The sequence below is a fragment of the Psammomys obesus genome, unplaced genomic scaffold (assembly GCF_907164565.1).
Source record: "Psammomys obesus unplaced genomic scaffold, mPsaObe1.curated_primary_1811, whole genome shotgun sequence".
Lineage (NCBI taxonomy): Eukaryota > Metazoa > Chordata > Mammalia > Rodentia > Muridae > Psammomys > Psammomys obesus.
The window spans coordinates 17,066,056-17,071,491 of NW_026596131.1; the positions used below are offsets into that span (position 1 = coordinate 17,066,056).

General features: G+C 38.3%; 1 pseudogene; it reads right to left on the bottom strand.

The window, feature by feature from the left end:
- Positions 1 to 296: 296 nt before the first annotated feature.
- On the bottom strand, positions 297 to 5,216 carry LOC129665684 (olfactory receptor 6C74-like; annotated as a pseudogene).
- Positions 5,217 to 5,436: the final 220 nt, after the last annotated feature.

The following is a 5,436-nucleotide window of genomic DNA, read 5'->3' on the forward strand; positions in this document are numbered from 1 at the left end:
CTCCATTGGGAACTCATAGTGGGATATTTGGTAATGAAACAGTTCATAGCATTAAATTAAAATAATAAAGTGATTCCAGCAACACATAGGAGAAAACATGAACACAGATAAATATAAAAATATAAAATATATATATATAAATATATATATATAATATATATAAATATAAAATATAAAAATCTTCATGAAGACTTAAAGTCAAGTATGGACACCTTTAGTAACCATCACAGTGCAGAAACAAAATATAGATATGTTAAAACAGTAGCTGATATGGCTTATAATATTTAATAATCTTACTAGCATGCTTCAGTCAAGCCAAACTTACTATTTTGAAGTAGCTGCGCTACATTTTTAATGCTGTCCTTCAGGGCATCTTTGACTTGCTTATTTCTTAGGGTATATATATAAAAGGGTTTAGTACAGGGGCAAGTGCAAGAGTGAGTATGGAAATCCCCTTATTTAAAGATATCCTCTCCTCGGCAGAAGGTTTGATACATAAAAATGCAGCTGGGTAAGGGATGGAGATGACAATCATATGAGAGGAACAGGTGGAGAAAGCCTTCTGCTGCTGAGCAGAAGGGAACCTTAGAATTGTACTGATGATTTTCCCATAAGAGAACATTATTAGTTCCAAAGTAAGCAAGAGAATAATGATGGCAAAAAATGAAATTGACTAGTTGGATGGGTCTTGTATCATTGCAGGAAAGCTTCAAGATGGGAGAGTAGTCACAAATAAAGTGTTCAATCACAGTATCACAGAATTCCAAACTCAGACTTACAATAACTCCAGGACAGATTGCCGATACAGCAATTAAACAGCAGGTGCCAAACAGCCATATACAGACTCTGGTGTTCACGATGGTTGTATAGTGAAGAGGTTTACAAATGGCCACATAGCGGTCATAGGACATGAAACTGTGCTATCCCAAATATAAGGGCAGCAAATAATTGGGTGAAGCAAGCCTCCACGGAAATAGTTTTATCCATGGTCACTATGCTGACCAAAAACCTAGGGATGCAGGTAGATGTCAGCGAGATTTCTAAACTGGAAAACTTTTGAAGGAAGAAATACATGGGCGTTTTGAGGTGGGAATCTAACAGAGTGAGAAGGACAATGGTAAGATTTCCAGTGATGCTCAGCACATATGTTATGAATAGGAAAAGGAAGATTACAATTTGCCACTTCGGGTCTTCTGTCAACCCAAAAAGAATGAAATTGTCACCAATGAGTGATTTCTTGTGTCTAAATGACTTCTAGATCTTTGTAGCCTAATGGAAAATAGTAATTGATGGGTTCTCTTTTGGAAAGATTTGGAGGTGGTATAGAGAATCCTACAAGGCAATGAAAATGGAGAAACTTTTGTTTCCTTCTCAGTTTTGACATTTGGTCATTGGTCAGAAATATGAGCATAACAGCACTTACCTAACCCATTTCATAGCTACTTTATTTCCAATTATTTTCAGATGCTCTTACACTTGGAAAAAACTGTGTTATTTTCTGTGATAAATCTTTGCACATTTCTCATTTTTTCCACATTTTGAAAATAGAACTCCCAATCCTACCAAATACCAAAAATTATTTTAGGCTTATTTGAGTAATATGCAGTTTATTTGTTTCTACAAACCAAGCATTTTCTGAATATTAGTATAAATATATTTTGATCAGGTTTTCCCCTCCTTAAACTCCTCCAGATCCTCTCCATTTCCCTACCCACCCAACTTTATGCTCATGTTCTGTCTTTTTTCCTCTCTCTCTCTCTCTCTCAAAAAAAAAATAACGTCCACCAAAACACCAAAACAAAACAAAGCAAACAAACAAAAACAACAGATAAAAAATACGAAAACAAAAGAAAATGGAGGAGCAAGCCCTCGGGAAAGGCTGAAGTTTGTTTTGTGTTGGCTAACTGCTCCTGGGCATAAGGCCTGCCCTGCTGTGGTTGATATATCCAGTAGGACTGACTCCACTGTAGAAAACTGGTTTTCCCTTTGCCAGGGGCTATCAACTGCCAGTAGTTTCTTGGTTAGGAATGGGGCCTCATGTCCACTTCCTCTCTTGGAGCTGTCTCCACCTCTCATGAGCCACACAAGCGTTTTGCTTGCTTCCACAGTGTCTTCAAGTGTGTGCATTAGTCTTGCTGTATCTTGAAGACACTGTTTTCTTGGAAACATCAGTCTCCTCCGGATCTTACACTCTTTCTACCTTCTCTTCTGCATCACTCCCTGAGACTTGACAGGAGATATTTGATTTTTTTCTGAGTCAGAATTTCACTATGTATCACAGGCTGACAGAGAACTCTCTATATGATCCAAGGTAGTCTTTAAAAAATCATAACGTCTTTAACTAGCTATAAACAAGAATAAGAAACTTTTTTAAAGTATTGTGTCATTTTTTTTCTTTATTAATTACACTTTATTCACTTTGTATCCCCTCTGTGGTTCTCTCCCTCCTCCCATCCCAATCCCTCCCTTCCTCCACCCTCTGCATGCATGCCCCTCCCCAAGTCCACTGATAGGGGAGGTCTTCTTTTTCTTCCTTCTCATCCTAGTCAATTAGGTCTCATCAGGAGTGGCTGCATTGTCTTCCTCTGTGGCCTGGTAATGCTGCTTCCCCCTCAGGGGGAGGTAATTAAAGAGCATATCAATCAGTTCATGTCAGAGACAGTCCCTGTTCCTATTACAATGGAACCCACTTGGATACTGAACTGTCATGGGCTACATCTGTGCAGGGGTCTTAGGTTATCTCCATGCATAGTCCTTGGTTGGAGTATCAGTCTCAGGAAAGACCCCTGTGCTCAGATTTTTTGGTTCTGTTGCTCTCCTTGTGGAGTTCCTGTCCTCTGCAGATCTTACTGTTTCCCACTTCTTTAAAAAGATTCCCTGCACTCTGCCCAAAGGTTGCCCAAAAGTCTCAGCATCTGCATTGATAGTCTGCAGAGCAGAGCCTTTCAGAGGTCCTCTGTGTCAGGCTCCTGACTTGTTCCCTCTTTTCTCCTTCTTCTGATGTCCATCCTCTTTGCCTTTCTGGATAGGAATTGAGCATTTTAGCAAGAGTCCTCCCTCTTGATTAGTTTCTTTAGGTGTACAGATTTTAGTAGGTTTATCCTATATTATATGTCTATATGAGTGAGTATATACCATGTGTATATATATTCTGTTTCTGGGATAGCTCACTCAGGATGATCTTTTCTAGATCCCACCATTTACCTGCAAATTTCATGATTTCCTTGTTTTTTATTGCTGAGTAATATTCCATTGTGTAGATGTACCACAATTTCTGTATCCAAGAATAATAATCTTATTCCTTAGAAATAGACCAAGTAAAATGTTGATTGTCATAAAAAGTTAAAAGTCTAATTATAGAAACATTTAATAAACAAAGTGAGAGAAATACTTAGTAACTTTGGATACTTGTCAATGGAGCTGAGATCAGTATCACTCAGGATTTTTAAAGCCCATATGGATGTGCCCTTAGATTTGTTTTAGAGATACCTGATATAGTCTAGGGTGATCTTGAACTTACACAGATGCTTCTGCCTGTGAGTGCTGGATTTTAAGGCATGCACCACCACATCCAGAAATACTGTTTATTTTAAGGGGCTAAACTAATGAAAATGAACTTTGAAATAAATAATTAAAATGATTAGTTGTTAGAGGTATTTGTTAATTTTGGAATTCTTTGGTACTACCAAATAGAACTAGTTCGTCAGAAAAGTCAACCTCATAAGTTTTCAATTTAAACTTAATTGAATCAGCAAGTAAAATTTTACATTAAATTTAAAACATTTCTTCTCAATTATTTTCCAGTTCAACTTGAGTAGCCTTGTTGTTGTAATAAATAATTTAAATTCAGCACTACCTCCGACGTTAACTGTTTTATTTCCCAATTATTTTTTAATTAAAGTTTTATTTTTTATATTAATTAGAGCTTATTCACTTTGTATTCAAGCTGTAGCCCCCTCCCTCCATTCCCTCCTAATCCTACCCACCCTCCCTTATCTCCTCCCTGCCCCTCTCCAAGTCCACTGATAGGGAAGGTCCTCCTCCTGTTCCATCTGACCCAAGCCCATCAGGTATCATCAGGACTAGCTGCAATGTCCTCCTCTGTGTCCTGGCAAGGCTGCTTCCCACTCCGGTGGGGGTGGTCAAAGAGCCCGCCACTGAGTTCCCTTTACTTAGAGACAGCTCCTGTTCCCTTTACTTAGGACACCCACTTGGATACTGAGCTGCCATGGACTACATCTGAGCAGGGGTTCTAGGTTATATCCATGAATGGTCCTGGGTTGGAGTATCAGTCTCAGAAAAGTCCCCTGTGTCCAGATATTTTGGTTCTGTTGCTTTCCTTGTGGAACTCCTGTACTCTCCAGATCCCACTATCTCCCTCTTCTTTCACAGAATTCCCTGCACTCTGCCCAAAGTTTGTTCAAGAGTCTCAGCATCTGCTTTGATACATTGCTGGGTAGAGTCTTTCAGAGACCCTCTAGTAGGATCATATCCTGTTTCCTGTTTTCTCCTTCTGACCATGTCCATCCGGTTTTCTTTCTGAGTGAGGACTGATCATCTTACCCAGGGTTCTCCTTTTTGCTTAGCTTCCTTAGGTGTCCAGATTTTCATATGTTTATCCTATATTATAGGTCTAGTATCCACTTATAAGTGAGTATATTCCATGTGTATCTTTCTGCTTCCGGGATACCTCATTCAGGATTATCTTTTCTATATCCTACCATTTGCCTGCAAATTTCATGATTTCCTTGTTTTTAATTGCTGAGTAGTATTCCATTGTGCCTTATACCCATCAGAACAGCTAAGATAAAAAAAAAGTCAAGCGGCAATAAACGCTGGAGAGGACTTATACCAGGTCTGAGTAAAAACGTCATTCATTATTAAAGAACATGACAACCTCCAATGATATGGAGTCAAAGTCTGATTTATTAAAGACTAAAATGAGGTAGGGACTATAGTCCTCCAGTTAGAACAGAACAGGAACACAGTACTGTTTAGGAATATATTAATTATTCCATTTATGGGAAAAACAGCAGTGGAGTTGAGATGTTATATCATGTATTGTGATTAAAGAGGGGAAATATGATTACTTGTAAAATGAGCTGGGATTTAATCTGAACAAGTTCTCCACTGAAACTGATGAGGCAAATTGGAAAATATTCATTTGGAAATTTCCCAAAGTGCAATTCTTCATCAGAAAGAAAATATCTTGCCATGCTATAGGTTTCTCAGTTAGTGATGTCAGTATCTGTGAAAAGCTCTCTGGCATCATCTGCAACAAATTTAATCTTCCATCAGTTTGAACTCATTTTGAAGGAGTCAGCTTATGGAATTTTACTTCTTTACCTTATTTTTAGCATATAGTCTGGAGGTTAGTCTCATAGAGACCTGATGGAACCAGATGCTCTTACCACTGTATGTTCTTAAATAGGGAAG